This window comes from Mustela lutreola, chromosome 8, assembly GCF_030435805.1.
Source record: "Mustela lutreola isolate mMusLut2 chromosome 8, mMusLut2.pri, whole genome shotgun sequence".
Classification (NCBI taxonomy): domain Eukaryota; kingdom Metazoa; phylum Chordata; class Mammalia; order Carnivora; family Mustelidae; genus Mustela; species Mustela lutreola.
The window spans coordinates 10398365-10419325 of record NC_081297.1 but is presented as its reverse complement, the minus strand read 5'-3'; the positions used below and the strand labels follow the sequence as shown (position 1 = coordinate 10419325).

At 40.7% G+C, this 20961-nt stretch overlaps 1 protein-coding gene across 1 annotated transcript in view; it reads right to left on the bottom strand.

Annotated features, from left to right (window-relative positions):
• CELF2 (CUGBP Elav-like family member 2) overlaps positions 1-15739 on the bottom strand; it is a 607444-nt gene extending 591705 nt beyond the window's left edge. Inside the window, exon 1 of the mRNA XM_059183789.1 lies at positions 15721-15739. The gene's annotated coding sequence lies outside the window, so the exon portion shown is untranslated. The remainder of the gene's footprint in view (positions 1-15720) is intronic.
• Between the last annotated feature and the right edge of the window lie 5222 nt (positions 15740-20961).

Below are 20961 nucleotides of genomic sequence, written 5' to 3'. Positions count from 1 at the left end.
CTAAATGGAATTTAGGAAAAGCAAGTGACATTTAGTTGGAGTCAATTTCAGTATTTGAGAACATTTATTTGAGAACAATTATTTATTGAGAACAGAATTCAACATGTGCATAAAGAGTCACAGAGTTCTCGCTAGCCTTTAAACTTGTGAGTTGAGCAAGCTACAGACAGAGCGAGAGAGTTGAAAAAGAAAAAAACCAAAATGTGTGTGTTGGGCTTGCCTTTCTAATATGAGAAGACTGACCACAGGATAAACATTGACTTGGTCCTGTGACAGGTAACATTATTCTTCTCTGCACCATGTTTAGGCAAAATTTATGAGCAACTTATGTAAATGAATGCAGTCTGTATTACATCCACATAACCAATCGGAGCTTTTAACACACAGTTTCTCATTTGGTCAATCTTCTTATATCTATAACCAGAGCCAGCGTCATTCATTTTTCTTGATTCCCTAATTTCATGGGCTAGCTCCCCTTCCCTTTCTTTCTTTCCCCCTCCCCCCATCAATATCATTTTTATCATTTGACACTCACCTCCGATTTTTTTGAAAACCCGAGGTCTTGTTTGTTTAACAGTGTAAGAGCCCAGGCCCACCCTCTTCTTTCCCATCCTTGACTGCTCTGAAGGCAGGAGAGCCCGAATACTGTAAAGTGGAGGGCACTGATGGGGGGCATGAAGCTGGTTGAAATGGGTTGCAGGGATACCCAGATGGGGTGGTTGTATGAACAGAGAGAGGGAAGATGCAAGGTTCCCCGAGCCACTGACCTCATCCACTCATTCATTCAGCCACTGTCTCATTCAACGAAAATTCTGTGACTGTCTACGTTGTGCCAGGTGCTGTGCTACGTAATAGCAATAAAGGTGCAGAAGCAAACGTGTTCCTGCCTTGATAGAGCATATGGTCTACCCGAAGAATACCACGAAAGCAACACGATTTATGGAGTCCTATCAGGAAAATTGCGCATTGAAAGGGACTCCAGCCCCAGCTTGGCTTCTTGGAGGAAGAGCCTGAAATCTAGTATGAAACCCAAAACATGAGGCTGAACTAGCCAGAGATGGGTGGGGAGGGAGAGAGGGAAGAGGCAGAGTCTTAACCCACTGAGACACCCAGGCGCCCCCTCAGGAAGAGTTTCTTGACCTTGCAGGTACCATTACTCCCTCAGCCACACCTTGACACAGAAACACAGCCTTTCATCACATAGCGGGAATTGAATGTTTTTAAACAAAAATGCTCCAGAGGGTTTCCCCATTGCTAAGGAACAGGCTTGCTATGAGCTTTTCAAGTTTCTTAGAGGGATGGAGGTAGACTTCTGTACTACAGTGAGTTCAGGGATCTCTGAGTCATAGGATAAAAGAGAAAATGGTTCTCCCACGTCTACATGGTTTGAGAGCTTCACCGGTGTGTTCTATGACTTGTTGTTCATTTGTGGAAGAATTTGGAGGGAAGTAGGGCTGGAGTGGGGGAGTGGGGTTGGGGAAAGAGAAGAGAAAAAATTCTTAAACAAGCTTTCTCATCTCTGCTGGGATGGGCTGGGGACATTTCAATGGGACTGCTGGTACTCTTTATTACCATTAAATACTAAGAACACCATTAAAACTCCTACTTTTACAGTTTTGAGCCTACGCTGGGAGCTAGTAGGCATGATGCACCCGTCATCAGAGTAGACAAACAGCAAGATGGAGAAAGCAGTGTGCCTGCCTGAGAGTTAACTAAGCCTAAACTTTCCAGCAAAAATATCTCATAGAGAAACCAGAGACTACCTCCACTGCCCTAGATGATGATCAGCCTTTTAATCTGGTAGTTTGAAATAAAGTACCCCTTGATGTATATTTGATTATTAATTACTATATTATTGTTCATTATTTCTGAAAAGTAATAACATGTTTAATAAAAATCTGAGCTACTCTAATGAAAATCATTTAAATAATTTTGAGCATTTCAACCTCCTGAGGACTTCAATTTGATTTCTACAATACAGTAGAAACTTACTAATTCAGACTAATGACAGAAAGCCCCATTGTGAATTACCGAATTGTGCAGATGAGTGGGTATGCAAACAGAGAGAAAAAAAAAAAATCAGGGAAAGTAAACCACACAATATGCTTTATCCATTTGTTTTGACAATAGTAGTTCAGACTTAACAGTTTATGACGAAACTGTCCTGTATATCAGTAAATGTATTGTCGCTTGTTTCATAAAGATGATGAAATCTTGGTGATCAGAAGTCTCACTATAGAAATCAGATACTAAATTTCTGCTGAGAGATAGCTCTGGGACTGCAGGGGTTTCAAATAATTATCTGGCTTACAAAGAACTGATGTGAGAACCACGGAGTTCTGTAAATGCAAAGTGAGGCACAGAGGTAAAAAGATATTTTAATCCATCTTACGGTTGCCATTTAGTGTGGCTATAATATTTTTTCTCTGTGATCCCAGATCTTCTGAGGCAGAAGAGACTTCATATCCATTCTCTTGCCCAGTCTCCTAGCCTACCACACTACTGTATTGATTACAATTTTATGATTTTTCCTTCAACAAAGAGGGAGATCCAACTTAATTACACGCTATTCTCCCTTGTCTGAGAAAGGGTGACACACTTTTACATGCGGAGTAAGACCCAGGCTCCAGGATAATATTGGGATTCAAAACCTAACATGACCCATCATTTAGCGCTACCTCCTCCTCTTCTTTCCGTCGATCTTGATGAATGACTCTCTACCCTGGCTGTCCACTGAACCACCCAGGGAGCTATTTAAGTACACCATTCCCCATGTGCAGACTTCTTGCCTCAACTGATGATTGAAAGCCCCTACGTACTGAGAGGACCCACGGAGAGCTTTGTCTTTATCTTTGCTGTTCTATTCTGTGTCCTTCTTAGAGCCACAGCCATGAGGATATGTGTCGATTTCAGGGGAGGGGAGGGGCAGGCTGCCGGTCAGGTGGAGGAATAGCGTAGAAGCGAGTGCTCGGCATCGGTGTCCCAGGTTTGAATTCTCAGCCCATCACTTCCCAGCTGTGCTACTAACTGAAATTTACTTAACGACCCTCTACTCGGGTTTCCTCAGCTGTAAAATGCAGACACTGAAACCGTCATCTCTAGAGTTGCGATGAAATGGGTTAATACACACCAAGGGTTCAGAACAGATCTCAGGGCATGGCAAGAACTGTAAACTTGTCCGTTGTTATTCAAAGGGACCCAGAGGGCAAGGGAAGGGGAGGCAAAAACCATCGCTTCACAAGGCCTGAAGGTTTGGAGAAAAATTAGGCTGGGCCCCCAGGGGACAGGAGAATTGCTGAGAGCTGCCAGGAAGAACAGGATGGCCCTTGGGGTAGCCACCAGAAACAGCTGGAAATGCAGTCAGTTTTATAGGATAGCCACTGTGTACCTATTAGAGAGAAGAAGACTTAAAACGAGAAAAGAGCCAAGGGAATAAAATCACTTATAATGAAAGATGGGTATACCTAAGCTCTAACAAGTTCTGTTCATCACCAAAAACAGGTCTGGAGTAGTTTTTTAGAGAGAGGACTAGTTCTTGAAATGCTTGCTTCTCTTTGGAAGGAACCATTGTAGAGAGGTGATAAACCTGGCTGAGAAGTCCCAAACACAGACACAGCTATAGCGACTCTTTGGATTGGTGGGGTTGAGGCTCCTCAGCAAGGTTGAATTCCAAAGACCCACAGGTGAGAGACACATCAAGGAGTGAGTCAAATGAAAAGGAAAATTTTAGCAAGGACAAGAAGTTAAGCATACCACCAGCATTCCTCTCTACAAAGGGAAGCCCAGATTTATCAAGAATTTGTAAATTGTTCATTTTGTGATGCATATTTCCCTTTTTTTGTGGCAAAATTTACATTTTTGAGGGCCTCTCCATCCCGTTCGGTATCTTTTTGTTTCAAGCCAGGCAAGGCTCAGGGAATAGAGTACAAGTTTAATACTGGCTTAAGCCAAAACTAATTAGGCAAGCAAAGCTGCTGTTCCCCTCAAAAATCAAACATTGCATACCAGAATCAAGTCAAAATGACTTTTAGATTGTCTGTTATTTGGGAATATCTGTACAGCGGCTCCTTCAATTACCGAGTCTAATTTGGAGTTGACTGCAAATTTAAGTACTTTTAGCAGGAGAAGTTCATGAGTCATTCAGACTAAATCTAATTCATTTGTACAGTATTTCTTGGGCAAAGGTGGGTAGCTAGGGATTCACCTAAGTCTGGAGAAGGGGGAAGCTGCCGTGTGAGGGACTTTCTAAAGGTCTGCTCTCAAGGACGGCTCCTCACCCCTACTCCCTCTCTGTGCACAAACACACGGAGGCTGTTTGGGGGAGGGGGGAACAGGCTCGTTATAGCAATGTTTACACCTATGATGTCTACGTGCATCCGCACATCGTGCACATCCTGCGAAAACCTGGAGACCATGGTATTTGGATATAATTGAAAGGGCGCAGGCTAATTTGGGACCCCGGGACAGCACCCTAACAGAGATTTACAGTTGCAAATGGTTGACAACTCGGCTACTGGGTGAAAAGAGGGTGATGGGAATCTGGTTTGATGGGATGACCCTTCCTGACATGTGAACAAAGAAACCTGCATATCTATTTTTAAGCAGGCTCTGGAGACTTCCAGTAATTGACATTTGGAGCAGAGGCGCGTGCTCGCCCCAGTTCCTGGGGACATTTGCATCCTTTTCTGTGTTTGGGTTTTATCTGTCTAATCCCTCCGAGCAGGTTGGGAAGCAGCCATTAGTCTCTGCAGTGGCAGAGGGCTCCGAGATCCTCCTCCGGCACGTGCTCCCTGCAGGCTGCCCGCCTCCTCTCCCGCTTGGGGCTTCAGACCCATAGTCTGAAGGTTTCTAGTCCAGGAAACCTGCAAACACTACTCCAAGCATTTAGGAGTTGTTACATCTGAGTACCATTCATGAACTAAGTTCTGGCATCATGGTTGTTTTTACCAGCGGGGGAGATGGGGGATGTCAAGATTGTGTCCTTGAGGGGCACCTGGGTGGCTCAGTGGGTTAAAGCCTCTGCCTTCGGCTCAGATCATGATCTCAGGGTCCTGGGTTTGAGCCCCATGTCAGGCTCTCTGCTCAGCAGGGAACCTGCTTCTTCCTCTCTCTCTGCCTGCCTCTCTGACTACTTGTGATCTCTCTGTCTCTGTCAGGTAAATAAATAAAATCTTAAAAAAAAAAAAAAAAGAAAAAAAAAAAAGATTGCGTCCTTGAGTTGAGGGACAGAAGGAATAGTGAAGCCAGAACTCTGTAGGTAGGGCTCGTGCAAAATCTTCTCAAACAAGGTAGTGAATAGATTACAGAATTGTAGTCTGTGAATTTGGTTTCTGGCACTACTTGTTCTCTCTTTCCCTTCTCCATGGTGTGACTCATTTTGTCCTGTCCATTTTCCTATATTTGGGCTTTATTTTATCTCTTCTTAAACAAAACCTCTTCTTACGAAAGTGAATGACTGGTCCATACTGAGCTATAATTGACAAATGGGGTTCATGTGCTACTACTTCTCAGAGTGTGTGCTATTTTATTTTATTTTATTTTATTTTAGTATTTTAATAGGGATAAAGTCTTTAAGCCAAAGGTGTAAAACTGCTTGGGGATTTCAGATATCTAGCAGGGACCATATTTCCAGTTTAAGGTGGAGGTTGGCTTTTCTTTTTCTTTTTTTCTCCTGGAATCATTAAAATATCAACATTTAACTACTGAGATACAACTTCTCTCAATATAAGACCAATCTCCACAAAGATAAAGGTAAGAAGAGTGTGGAATCTGGAAAATATTTTGACATCCAGTCACTGCAGTTGGGAGCCAGGAGCAGTTAAAATGGCTCCTAGAATAGAGATCGAAATCCTTCGGGAGGTCAGCAAGGCTCCGGGAGGTTCCAGCCTTCTCTGGGAACCTTGCTCCTTCTTCTTCCTGAGCTCCCCCCACCTCGACGGTTCTTTTGACAGTTCCTCAACTATATAATCCAGTCTGCTCAGGGGACGACCTCCTCCACATCGGGACATCTGATCAGCCCTCCTGCCTCTGCCCGAAAGGTGCACCCTCACCCCTCACTTCCTCTCCATCCCCCACCCGGCCCGTCTAGCTACAGGACTACAAATCACCCTGCAGGCATGGGAGCAAGTGTTCCCTCCTCAGGGAATATCTGGATGATTAGGTCTCATCTCCTCGTAATTTGCTCGATTCTTACCCACTACAGCGCTGAGACAATTTGAAATTATACCTCGATTTGTGCCATTATTTACTAAGGGTCCAAGTAGCCATTCCCACAAGGACAAGGGCTGCAGATGAATCATTTACCACGTATACCACAGACGCTCCCATCTCTAGCACACTGCCTTGCTCACAGGGAACAATAATACAGCCATGATATCAAGCAGTTTACATGGCTAGCCGACAAATTATACTGAAACTCAGAAGTCTGGTGGGAACTTTCTTCTGTCCTGATTGAATGCTCAACAGGACGGTTAGTTTAGTGATCAGAAAGGAACTTAAATGGACTTGTCTTCAAAACATGTATTATTTTCTTGGTACATTTGATATGTATGTGTGCAAGTTTATACACACATAAATGTGCAGCATAATTAGGATAATATTTAATTTTTCAAAGGATCCTTTTCATCTTCTCACATATTTTATCAAAAAATCTCTATGAGGAAAGTAAGGCATTTCATTTTGAAAATAATTAAGATATATGTATGTATGTTCATACGTATTACTTTATAGCAAGATCTATATCTCGCTATAGTAACAGTAATAGTAGTAGTAGTTATCTACTATGGTATTAGTGTGTATATATATGTATATATATTCTAAGGTGATATATATATATAGTGTATAGTGTATATAACATAGTGTATATAGCACATAATATATATACACTATAGCATGCATCTCATACATAACATAGCATGCACATAGCATATATACTGTATATGTACTAATTCACTAGTATATAATTATATATTATATATATATAATGGATATATAAATTTACCCCCATATTACATGTATTTACAAAGAGCCACACTGCAGGCTAGTTGCAAAGACAGATATCATTACTGACTTATGTAATCAATAATGATGGTTAAGATAGTGTTGACTCTCTGTGGATGTTGTTGAAAAGCCCGACTCTAGACAACCCTTCCTTCCATGCTTGTGTGTGCAAAAATGTCTCTTTTGCTGTTTACTTATGACAATAAATAAATGGGGGCTTTGAGAAGTCTTTCATTGCTGATTTTTCTATAAACTGGAAGGGAATGAAACAGTAGTGAGTCAGGAAACAGTTCAGCCCAAAATGTGTTTTTTGTACTAGCACATTATTGAACCGGAGCCCGAGCCTACAGTTTATTGAGGATGCCGCTCTGCTATTTGGATGATTATCCTGAAAACTAATGGATCATTTTAAGAAAGTACATGGTTTCTCCATTTCAGGCACAGGGGATTAGGGGGGAAAAAAAAACACAATGAGAAAAGAAAGTTATGTGTGTTTCATTTACTTTGCATCACGGATTTTGCTCAGTACTTCTGTATTTTTTTAAAAGATTTATTATTTTAGAGAGAGAGAGCCCATGAGGAGGAGGGGCAGAGAGAGAGAGAGAGGGAGGGAGAGAGAATCTCAAGCAGACCCACACTGATCGCAGAGCCTGAGGCAGGGCTCTATCTCATGACTCTGAGATCATGACCTGAGCTGAAACCAAGAGTTGGACACTTAATTGACTGCCCCACCCAGGTGCCCCAGCATGGTCACACATGTTTTATCTCTTTTAACTCTTCCCATGTGGTGAGAGACTTAGGCATTGTTAGTGACATCTTATAGCAGAAAAGTCAGTTAACTTGCGTAACATCACTGGAAAAGCCCAATTTTGGGAATAGTTCTACCACTCTTAGCTACATGAATCTATTCCATTGGCTTACAATCTTCTCCTGAAGCTCTTTTTCCAGTTAAAGGGTATATTTCACAATAGACTTACTGTCGTATGAGTTTCTAGGGTCTAGGAAATGAAATGGCTGGTATCATGTCAGGGCTTGTGGTTACCATGCCAGCCTCAGGATTGCCTACAGAGCTGGTCTGTATACAGTTCCCAGGTCATAACCCTTGCCCTAACACTGCTTTGGAGCACTCTTAATGAGATGGATGTCCTGTGGTCCCCTTTCTTTGCAATGAACAGCTATCATCCAAGAGCTGCTTTGGTAATCTATCATCAATTCTCTATACCTCTATCCCTTTGGAAACATCCTATAAACACCCGCTACCATGTTGGTAACTCCCAGGTCCTGTTGGTGCTCCTGTCTTGCTATTTATTAAGCCCTACAATCATTTGCTACACTCCACTTCCTCCAACACCCAGACTGGTTGCTTGCTCCTGGTGGACTGCTACTTCTTCTGCCTTGTTCTAAGGCAGGTTGTCATAATAACATGTCCTAGTCACGATACCAAGCATCTTAAATATATTTGATTATCCAATCCATGAAACCACACGGTGAGACAGAAAAAAAAATTTTTTCTGAAAAAGAAACCGAGGCAGCAACAACAAAAGTTTTCTTAAGGACATACCGCTTGCCGGAGGTTGGGCTGATATTTTTGCCTCCAGGTGTCCTGTCTTTACCTGAACTATTGCCAACCTGTACCTACTGATGGGACACTTGACGGGGGGCAGTTCAGCATTCTTTTTTTTTTCTTTTTAAAGGTTTTATTTATTTATTTGACAGACAGAGATCACAAGTAGGCAGAGAGGCAGGCAGAAATAGAAGGGAAAGCAGGCTCCCTGCTGAGCAGAGAGCCCAATGTGGGGCTCAATCCCAGGACCCTGAGATCATGACCTGAGCGGAAGGCAGAGGCTTTAACCCACTGAGCCACCCAGGCACCCCACAGTTCAGAATTCTTGACTTACTGTTCTACTTTTATTTTGGCAAATCAGTGTATCATACATAGTGTACCGCTTTAGCACAGATATGGGTAACTCCTGTTAAATAATACCCATAGACACTTTTAATAAAACAGACTAGAAAGACAGGGGACATACCTGTCCTGTATAACTCAAGCCTCAGATGTAAAGGAATTTCAGAGTGGAGTGCCTTATACTCTGGGGGTGACATGTGCCACTCAGACATGGTCATGAGCCAGTCAAGTCAAGTTACCAGAGTTACAAGGTTCTGGAAATTTCAAGAGTGAGGTCAGAGTATCTTCTCTCATGGAGGAAATCCATATAGTCTCAGAGGGTAATGAAGAAGAGGAGACAATTCCAAATTTGGAGGAATGATAGAAAAAGAGACTGTAGTAGTGACTAGAGACCACAGGCCCTAGCAAATGTGAGTGTATATCACACCCCCTGGTTCCCAAGGCTAATCACTATTTAAACCTCATTCTCAAGCCTATCTACTCTGACTCCTGCCATGGGACTTTGTCTGGTGCTTGGATTATTACCAACCTGGGACATATTTTCTGTGGGATTTCACATTTGATTCCAATCATATTTGATTGGATTGGATTTTAAATTCAGTAGAAAAAAGTTATATGTATGTATATAGAGATAATTTTGTCATAATATATGTATTTTAATGAATCTATAGCATGATGTGGAACTGCTTTCACTTCTGTTTAAAATCTTTGGCTGAATATAGGGTTTCTTTGCAGAAGTTGGGAAAAACACTCACCTATTTGTTAATCCCAGGTCTTTGGCCAATCTGTCTTGTGCCATGGTGATTCCCATGGCTTTCTTGGGTGTTTGCATAAGAGCAAATTCATTACATAAAACCATCCTTGAGCAACTTTTGTTAATATCTTTAGCCACTGTGTCCAAAAGCATTTCACAGTAATATGAAGTATATGCAAACACTAGTTTCAATTTTTCACATTATGATTTTATACTTTTTTTGGACCCAATATATAGTAAAAGTGATAAAAGATTATGGCACCCCAAAAGCATATCATTCATGTTCTTACAACCAATTATATCATCATGGATAAGTCTTAAGGTGTTGATTCAATTGTTAGGGAAGCTAGATGCTACAAACTTTGTACAGGTGCTGTGAATACTTTAGTTGTCAGGAGGGAAGTGCCCTGGACTTTCTCTGACCTGGACAAGCAGCAAGTTTCCTATTGGTTTAGTTCATTGTAGTATAAAGTCACCAGTAAATGTGGGAATACAGTTATGCACAGACAGGAAGAGTCTGGAGGAGGATCTGGGCAGCATAGGAGACATCAATGGATGATCTATTGGCATCTTCTCTTTCTGTGTGTGGCCATTGGGATGGCATCTTTGAAATATCATGGCGTTGCTTCAGTGTTCCCTGTGTGGAAAAGCAGTTCAGATCTGTTCATAAAGAAGCATTTTATCTCCTACCTCACAGGATTCTGTAGCATAGGGTCACTTGATAATCCCATGCTGAAGTTACAGGCCCCACAGAACAATTAGTGCTTCTGCTGCCATGTGGAAATGAAAGACATGCAGGTAAAATACCTTCCAATAAAAAACTCTGGTGTGGCCATAAGAAAGCAAATTTTCACAGCTCAGAGAGTTTTGACAAATGTGTTCACGAGTGTCAGAAATGTGGCAGCCCCAGGGGCCCTTGCCAGGAATATGTGGCTTAGAAAGAACAACTGTAGAAGTTTTAGATGCCGGCATCAGAAGTTAGAATGGAAGCAAGGATTCTGCTGTCTGGTCCTTTGAAAACGCCCTTTTGGCAGAAAGTTCCAGACATGCTGGCTCTTCCAATCACTTCTTTCCCTCCTGCTTCAGGGAGTGAATTGCCAGGGGGTTGGGGAGTAAAGATGTGAGGGTAAGAGAAATGATGTAGCTGTTGCATGCCAGCAAGACAAATTTCAATCCCTTGAGGTCTTTTAAATGGTATTAATTCTAGAAATAAGACACAAAATTTAACCTTTTCATGCTAATAATGATTTCATAAAGAAAAACTCGTTAGTAAAGGTGACAAATATGAAGTTCTATTGAACATTTAAATTCCAGAATCTCAGTGAATGCCCCAGGGAGGTATTTACCTAGCCAATGACTTTCTGATATTATTAAGAAGTAATTTATTCAAGAAAGTCTCCATTCATGAGTTTACATAAGAACAATATCTACTTTACAAAGGCTTGTGTTCTCAGTATAGCACATACCTAATTTACAATGACTTTTGGTTAAAATTTTCATTAGGTTGGTTCAATAGTATTTGATAATTTTAATTTAGTTTTATGAGATCCCAGGTTCCCATTTATAGGAAGAGAAAATGAATGCAGAGGAAATAAATTTTTAAAGAGCAAATTTATCTCTCAAATGAGCTCTGCTAATTTCAGCAGTAAATCTCAGGTGGAGGAAAGTTAACCTTTAGTATTTCTGTGGCAGTCCTTTTGGGCATAGACTATGGGTATCCATTAAAAAACAGCTCAGACTCACGATGCCGATATGCATAGTGATTCTGTGAGAGACTCTTTTGTGAAATGCTGAAATGGAAAAGGAGCCCCAGGGTTTAAGCATGGGGCTGAGCACAGGAAAGGAATAGTCATTCTCAGGCACAAACCAGGCCCTTGAAAACAGAACCAAAATAGATGAGAAGTGAATGCTACAGGTTCCCGAAACAAGGGTAAAGGAGTATACAATTACTAGAGGTCAGGAATTTAGGTAGAATGGCCATGATTCAAGCATTGGTTAAGAATGCGAAATCAGGGCAGACTCAGAGTCCTGGATACAAGATGAGACAGACACATCATGGGGTCTGTCACTGACAGACGGACCAGCCCTGACAATGTGATGTGGGATTTGCTCTGCTTGACTGAAAAGGGATAACAAGAGTTAACAAGAGTTTATTATACATGAGTATGAGGGCCTGCACATGCACACACACACAGACACAGAGAAAGTTCAGGTTTTTAGCAACTAATTTTTCTGGTAAAGCTACCTGATTTAGACTTCCATGAGGATGACTCCCAATTCCTTCCCATGTGATCTGCAAATAGCAGAGCGTGATGCAAAGTGAAACACCCCCCCCCCCCGCCCCTTATCAACAAATTGAATGGATTAAAATTGCCAACAAGGCAGCAAGTCCAGTCTCTCACAGTATTGCCCCCATGTTGATAGAGGGATTGTAGATAAAATTCCCTGTCACATCATTCAGCGGGGTCCTGAAAATGTAGCAATGGGTCTTTTGTGGGTGCCAAAGACCACAGGAGGTAATCCAGTCCCTGCCCTGCCACTACCATTCTGAACTGGCCTCTTTCCTCTTGCTCTACAGTGAGGGAGAGGACTGCAAAGCAATTATTCAATGAGTTCGATCAATGTAAAAACCAGGCTAGACCATTCACCTTCTACATGTCAGTTTCTGTTTACTGAAGACTCGCTTGTGTTTATTCTCTTTACCTCATTCGTGCAAATGTCTGTGGTCTATTAAGAAATAGACTGTTTCACAGCCATTACCAGAACAGTCTTCTGTTTCATCAGTAGGCGTCCTGGGCTATAATGTCAGCCTCAGATCAGGTCAGGATTCTAATGAACATCAGCTAAGTTTTTAGGTCTTATCCCCTGAGATAGCATATAAAACCACTGAATCCAAAGTCAAAAGCCCTGTGTGTTAGTTGCATATGGACTATACAGTCTGTCTGAAAGAGTTAGCCTACCCTTCTGTTAGAGTTAGCAGTGAATCTACAGAATATATTGTGTGTGATTGTCATTGTCATTATAAGTTACGGCCCCGTATTTTATAGTATATAATGAAATGAGATGATAAAAGTGACATCAAGCTTTGGATTCTAGTGTCTAAATCACCCATTTTATTCATCATTTGGCAGCTAAATGTCTTTTAAATACTGTGCAAAGTTTTATGATTTAATGTTTGCCTAAAGAACGGAAAGAAATGTGTTAAGCTGCATTACTAAGTAGAATCAGACTCTACTACATAAAACCATCAGAAGACAGGTGTTTAATCCAGTTTCTTTTGGCCTCTGAGAAGAGGAATGCAGGGCCAAAGTCTGAGCTGGTCTATCTACCTCTGGATACCCCGTTCCCCAAGGCTCATCAAATCTATGCTATGCATCCAGCAAATGAAGAGTTTACCTGCTTTCTACTACTACATTTAACTTGTCCTGAAAATCCTTTCAAGCCCTTCTTTGCTGCTAAGAAATTGATATTTTGGTCTCTGGTGGTCACTTGTATTTAGCCTTCTGTCTTTGTTGGCTTTGCTGTGACCAAAGAGAATTCATCACTGCGTAAGAATCTTAATTCACGGTGATTAAGAGCTCAGTGAAGCAGCTTCCAGTGCTATGAATACTAGGTGCCTGTTAGTTTTCTTGAGAGACTTTGGAGCCTATGCACCTTGTTTCTCTGATTTAGGAGCTTCAGAGCAATACATTCTATTCCTGTGATGGAAGGTGGCCTAATCTGACAAAGCACTCATTATTTGTGATTTTTACTTTACCGAACCCTCTGCCAGTTTAAAGATTTTATTTATTTATTTGACAGACAGAGATAGGCAGGCAGAGAGAGGGGGGAAGCAGGCTCCCCGCTGAGCAGAGAGCCCGATGTGGGGCTCGATCCCAGGACCCTGGGATCATGACCTGAGCCGAAGGCAGAGGCTTTAACCCACTGAGCCACCCAGGCGCCCCCCCCCCGCCGCCAGTTTAAAGAGCTTTCCATCCCCCTCCCCTCCATCATTCATATCCATGGTAAGAAACAGCTGCATCCATTCCAAACTCACTTTGTTATGACTCCAAATCCGATAAATAATCATGGTTAGCCCTCACATTCATGGAGGAGTAACCCACTTTGTATTGAGAGCCCCATGATGCTAGGGGACCTGGGATAGTCCTTTTACATCCTAGGATGTCCACCCATCTTTGGCTCATATTTAAACCATCGCAATTCTCCACTGTCAGTGCTTTCCCCCTTCACTCCAAGGCACGAATGCTAGGCAATATGTGAAAATTGTAACAGAGAATAAGTCCCCAAGACGTTATTAATTATTCCTCTAGGTGCAGGAAGTTTTTCTTTTTTGGAAGAGTAGGGGGCCGTGAAAATAGAAATCCTAAAAAGGGGTGGAAAAGGAGATCAAGAAAGAGGGAGAAGGATAAGAAACGGAAAATTCAGGGACACCTGGGTGGCTCAGTGGGTTAAAGCCTCTGCCTTCGGCTCAGGTCATGATCCCAGGGTCCTGGGATCGAGCCCCGCATCGGGCTCTCTGCTCAGCCAGGAGCCTGCTTTCCCTCCCTCTCTGCCTGCCTCTCTGCCTACTTGTGATCTCTGTCTGTCAAATAAATAAATAAAATCTTAAAAAAAAAAAAAAGAAACGGAAAATTCAGAGACCCTGGAGACATTCATGCCTAATGGCCTTTGCCTTTGGCTCTCTTAACAAAACTCTAGGATTTGACAGGCTCTAAATTGTTTTTTGTCACCCTCTCAATTAGAAAGGCTAATCCTAATATTAATGAACACCGCTGAGCAATAAATTGTGTAAAATATATTTTCTCCCATAACCAAGAGATCATATATGATCCACATCACAACTACGATCCATGTAATACATATGTATTTTAGGATTAAGTAACTTTTTCCTTTCCCATCTGTGCTCTAAATCTGTGCCATATGTCACCTAACAAGGTATTTTCCATTATTCTTTTATTCAGTTCACTGCATTTTGTTCCTCTTGTCCCTTGAAAATTAGCCTGTCTGTAATCACAAATCACTTCCATTCACAGTTCAGTGCATCTACGGTAGATGTGGCAAATGCTTGTTTACGGGGCTGGTAATTGGATTAAAACATTGAAAAGAAACAGAAAAATGGAATGTATTGAAAACATTAAAAAACATAAGCATAAAATCAACAAAACCAAAAACAAATTAAAAAGCTCTAATGAATAAAAATGCTATTAATGGAAATCATTTATCAGTACAATGTTTCTGAATCTGTGGTCCTCAGTATTCAATTGAAATGATATTTAAAAACCCAAGAGAAAAAGGAAAAGAATTCTAAATAGCTCTTCTGTGAGCATGACTTGAGAACGGTTGATTAGCTTCTGTGTATCTTCTGGGCTGTCTTGCAAAATGGACAGCGCATAAATCTTCACCAGGTATTTTGCAGGCAAGAAAGCACAGCTGTGTTAAGTCACTTAAGGAAAATTAATTATTCTTTCAAATTTGGATATTATTATTTTGATACCTGAAATCACAGGAGAGAAAAAATAGGTACGAGCTCTTTCTGCCTAAGCCTTGCTGAGTGGTATGAACAGGTCATTGTGATGCTGGCAGCCATTGGGCATAGCGTGCCGTTTTGTCAATTCAGGAGTGATGGAGTTGGAGGATCATCGACTGCTTCCAACTAAAAACTATACCCATAGGCCTAATTGTCTAAACATCCTTCCAATAACCTTATTCAAAATGTTTTTTTAAAAAGAAGCCAATGTTTCAAGAAAACAAAACAACTTGCGACGAAATAAACCAATAGTGGTATAGGACTGTGAAATCAGTTAGTCATACGAGAATGTCAATATCCAACAACAGGCAGGCTTTGATATAAATGGGATCCAAAGAGACAAAGGACCGGACTCAAGAATAAACAAAACCCAGAAGAGAAAAATCCAAAGAGAAACCACAGAACTGTTCATCTATCAGAAAGCATGAAAAGCAAAAATCAGATAACCAAACTCATGTGATTAAAACACCATCACTACCTTTGGCAGGCATCTTCAGGCACTCTCTTAAGCCTACAGAAGGGGGAAGCTCTTACCTGCTTGGCTGGGTCACTCTTTTCTTTATTTCGGTTGACCTAATGATGAAAAAAAAGAAAAGTGATTAAGTTCAATTCTTAAATTTGGGAAAGATATTTCATGTTGACATACTTTTAAAAAAACACTTCTTTTTTTGTTAAAAAAAAAAAAAAGTTGCAGTAAAAGCAATGTATAACAAGGGGCGCCTGGGTGGCTCAGAGGGTTAAGGCCTCTGCCTTCGGCTCAGGTCATGACCTCAGGGTCCTGAGATCGAGCCCTGCATCGGGCTCTCTGCTCAGCAGGGAGCCTGCTTCCCTTCCTCTCTCTCTGCCTGCCCCACATCTACTTGTGATTTCTCTCTGTCAAATAAATAAATAAAAAATATAAAAAAAAATAAATAAATAAAAAATAAATAAAATCTTAAAAAAAAAAAAAGCAATGTATAACAATTAAGCAAGATGAATTTTGAGTTATTTGCCATTATAAGTTGTTCATTGTGCTCACCGACCTAAAGTGAAAGCACAAGTGAAATTTAGTGGTGGGGGACCTCTTCAATTCTCAGAGTAAAATGATGGTGCTGCATTAATTGATTTCTAATTTCTGTCACACCTGTGCTGACAAGATTGTTACTAGAGTTTGTCTATATTACCTTGGGGATTTTGCTGTCTGACGTTTACCTTTTATTCGATCCGTATCAATTCAATCGGGGTGTAGGAAGAAGATTAGTGCCCTTCTGCCACTGAAATTCTATCTAGTGACTTAACATCAGAAATTATTGTGGGAATCTGCTTGATCTGGTTTCTTATGTTGTAAAATCTAGAACATTAGCTAGTTGTTCTAGTCCAATGCTTACTACAACCCATTTCCTATGTGTAACATCATTATTTTCAGTCACGCAATACAAATTAGGTTCTAAAATGTTTTAGATGCATTATATTTTGTTTTTGTGGCTGTTAGGGGTGTAAGATTGCTGAATTAGTGAGAAATAAGGAGTATGCTAATATAAATAGAAAACCTGAACCCAGTTCTAGAAACCTTGAATCCATTGGCCTAGGCCAGGAATTGGCAAACTAGATAGAGCCCGTGGGCCAAATCCACCCCGCTGCCAGTTTTTATAGGACTCATGAGCTACAAATGGTTTTACCTTATTAAATGGTTGAAAAAATCAAAAGAAAAATAATATCTCATGGTATGTGAAAATTATACCAAATTCAAATTTCAGTTTCCATTAATAAAGTTTTACCGGAACACGGCCACACACATTTTATTTGCTTGTTGTCTGTGGCTGCCTTCATTCTACAATGGCAGAGATGAGTCGCTGGAAGAGAGAGGGTATGGTCTACAAAATTTAAAACATTTAATAACTCGTCTTTAAAAAAAAAAAGTATAGACCCCTGGCTTATGATGTGATTGATTTCATCTTTGTTGACCCTAATAATTAAGGTTATTCACTATAGATAGGTGAGTGATAGATTTTATTAAAATAAAAATGACTGTATTTCATTCTGGGGTCATCTAGCTCACTCATTGCTGACCATGAAGGGCAGCCTCATGAGAAAATAGAGTCCTTAACCATTTGTGTAGAAAGTTCTAGGCCGGCTTCATTGCTGTACTCTAGTTACTTATCAAATCTACTTTCTACCTTTTGACAAGACTTCAAGACTCTCCTTTATATTTGATAAAAATATCTAGAACATTAACACAGTATGGAATAAATAGAACACAAAGAAGCAAAAGACAATACATAAGTATACATAAAATGATTTATATGAAGCATCTATATGATGTTCAAAAATGGAAACAAACTATATTTTTAATGAATATATATATTATATATATACACACATAATATATATATTCATATATGTGTAGAAAAGGATTAATCTTGCTCAAAGAGAGGTCTGCCCTTTCCACTTTCCTCTTGGTAGATAATTTATAAGCCTTTAGAATATCCTGCCTGATGAGAGTGTTATTGTTTATCAGGAGGCCAATGTGATTTACATGATTTATGGCACGGGGGGGCCTTGGATCATGGACTATCACCTCAACTTCTGGAGGAGCTGGAGATGAAGGTCAGCCCAGCAGATGATCAACCATGTTTATGTGACTAAGTTCCAATAAAAATTGGACACCAAGGCTTGGATGGGCTTCTGTGGTTGGCAAGCCTGTGTACATATTGTTCCATGGCATCTCTGGGAGAAGTAGACCCTGTTCACACAACTTCACTGGGAGGAGACCCCTGAAGGCAGTGCTCCATGTGCTGTTTTCCTTGGCTATTTTTCCATCCTTTTACTGTGATAAACCATAACTTTGAGTATAGCAATGTATATAGTGAGTTCTTTATATTCTTCCAACAAATTATGGAACCTGAGGTTGGTTTGGGGGACCTGTTAGTTTAGAGCTGGTGTCAAAAGTGAGGGTGGTCTTGGCGACCCCTGAAAACTGTGTTATATACTGGGCGCCTGGGTGGCTCAGTTGGTTGGACGACTGCATTCGGCTTGGGTCATGATCCTGGAGTCCCAGGATCGAGTCCCACATCGGACTCCCAGCTCCATGGGAAGTCTGCTTCTCCCTCTGACCTTCTCCTCACTCATGTTCTCTCTCACTGTCTCCCTCTCAAATAAATAAATAAAATCTTTAAAAAAAAAACTGTGTTATATATACATTTTTAAAAGTTTGTCTATAAACCTACATACATATATATCACCAAAAAAATCACATTAATGGTTATTGGGGTTGGATAGTGGGCATGACATGTGGTTTCCAGGATGTTAGCATCCCAGAATCTGATGGTGGTTAAATAGATACTAACATAATACTAATCGATATTAATGTATTATTATGTTAATATGTATAATAGAGACTGACATTCTTTAAGCTTTTCATATACATTTTATATACTCTTCTGTATTTATGATAGCTCAATACTTTTTTAAAAGAGGTAAAAACTCCCCAGGGAGCATGTTACTGTAAACACACACAGGCATCCACACACACGAGGTCCAGTGTAGGAATGAAAGTATTCATCTTCAAAAACTGTTGCCATTCTGTCCTGTCCTGAGTTTTATTACTCAAGGACTATTACCTATTTTTCACGAAAAAAGTCACTTTGTTGTTCAAGGATCAAAATCACAATTCCCATGGTCTTGTGTTGGAACATTGGTTTTAGTTTGTTTTATTTGCTATGTGCTAGAGTCTTGGAAATTCTATCCCACTTACATGTGCATCTCAGAAAGGAATGTGTGATTTCTCGCATTGACATAGTTGTAGCAGAATGAATGACCTCTGTACAGATGAGATGACTAAATTCTTAGCAACACAGGAGAGTCATATATGATCATAAAAATGAACTACAACTTCCTCCATGAACAAGAACTGAAATTTCTTTCTCCCTTTCAGCACCTACCCCATTTCGGGAAATATTGTGTGCCTGGGTAAATAATTTTAAACTGATTGACCACGGGGAGGATTTAAACCCATCAACACTTGGTCCCCTGTGTCCACAGAGATCCATCTGTTCCCAGTTTCTAGACTTTCTGCAACCATTGCCATGTCTACACAGCACAGGCAATACCATCATACAGAAAGACCACCATCATCTTCCATGCAGAGAAGAGTGTCTTGAAAAAAGCACAGGATTCTTTATAGTCAGATCACTGGACTTCTTTAGCAGCCGCCAAGTGCTCAGTATCTGACAAATCTGCTGGTAGCCCCCAAATAGAGATGTTTTGATATGGTAACAGGGAAAGAAATTTTGAGTATTCGTTTTACTTCTTAAGCTATCACATATAACGTACTGACCCTTCAAAGGAACCTAAAAATAAATAGTTTGGAAATATTGCAGACATGAATATCTCTTATAAAATAATGAAATTATAGGTAACAAAGGCAGAAAGATTACAAAGGTTGGTGGTAACTAGTTGCATTGAATAGTCTAAATATGCCAAAGTAGAGTTTTGCTCAGACCTTTATCAGTGGTCGGCTCAGACAGAGGGATACATATAGATCGAAGACAGAAACCTACTGGGTCATCTTATAAAGTAACTGCCTCTTTGAAGTCACTCAGATCCACGGTCAGAGGTCAGTTCCTGGTAATTGCATCACCTGGCCTTCATCTGATTCCATTGTTCACGTGGCCCCAAATAATCAGGCCACGCTTATTGATTAGTGGCTTGTTCTGGCCCACTAAACAACTCAATCAAATTGACCCCATGGCAACTTGCTTCATTGTTTAGCAGAAAGCAGTTAGGTTTCCCCTAAAGTGGGGGTCAGCCATAGGTGGGGCATTTGAAGCACTCAACACAAGGTTGCTTCCAAGGAAAGAACGTGATGGTGGGAGGCAAAGCCCTGGGCAGCACCACCACGTGTTCCTGATGGTGGAGCTCAGATACGCTAAGGGAGCTTCTCACAGGTTACAGTCACAATCTGATGGAACATTGTTGGAAATGCTGATTCCTAGGCCCCATTCCAGAGATACGGATTCTGTATTTTGCACTGGGGCCCCAGGGATATGCATTTTCAAGAACCACCCAAGTCATTCTCCTACTGATGGTCTCAAAGAAACTTAGAAAAACACTAACCCTAATATGTCAGAACCGCTTCCAAGCTTCGGAAAGTAGCAGCTGTAGTTCCTTCTGTTGCCATGTGATTCATGTGCCTCAGGCCAGGACCTTTGAGTGGCCTCACATTCGATGACCCAGTAGAAAAGGTTACATCAGATGGTCCTGTCCACAAGCCATAAGATTCATCTGGCCACTATAGAAATGGTGTTTACTTGGCTTCCTCGTAATTTGGAGGACATAAAGAATGGGACCCTCTGAAAGCATCTTATTAACATCATGTAAATGTATACTCTAATGTCCCCAGAGAATAATCTTGGCAGATTTCTTTCCCCAGACTATACATTGCTAATGGTCATCATTACCTTACAGCTGTCAAATAAAACCACGAGCAGCTGGCCTGAACTGGTCTGCCTTCTTTTTTTTTTTTTTTTTTTTTTTGGACTATATTAAAAGATTTTATATTGTTAATAAAGCGAGACAATTTAAAGGTTAAGTATTTAGCTCATCCAGACCTTAGAATAATGACTAATTATAAAGACAGTTGCAGTTTAATTCCCCAAATTTAAATTCGGCATTCACAGTTATTAAAAGTGTAAGAGCTAAACTATAAACAACCCACTTTATTTTTTGTCAAGTTTTAATCAGAATTCTGTTGTTTGGTAAGTGACCTGTTTTGTCTAATGCTCACAGCTGGGCTGG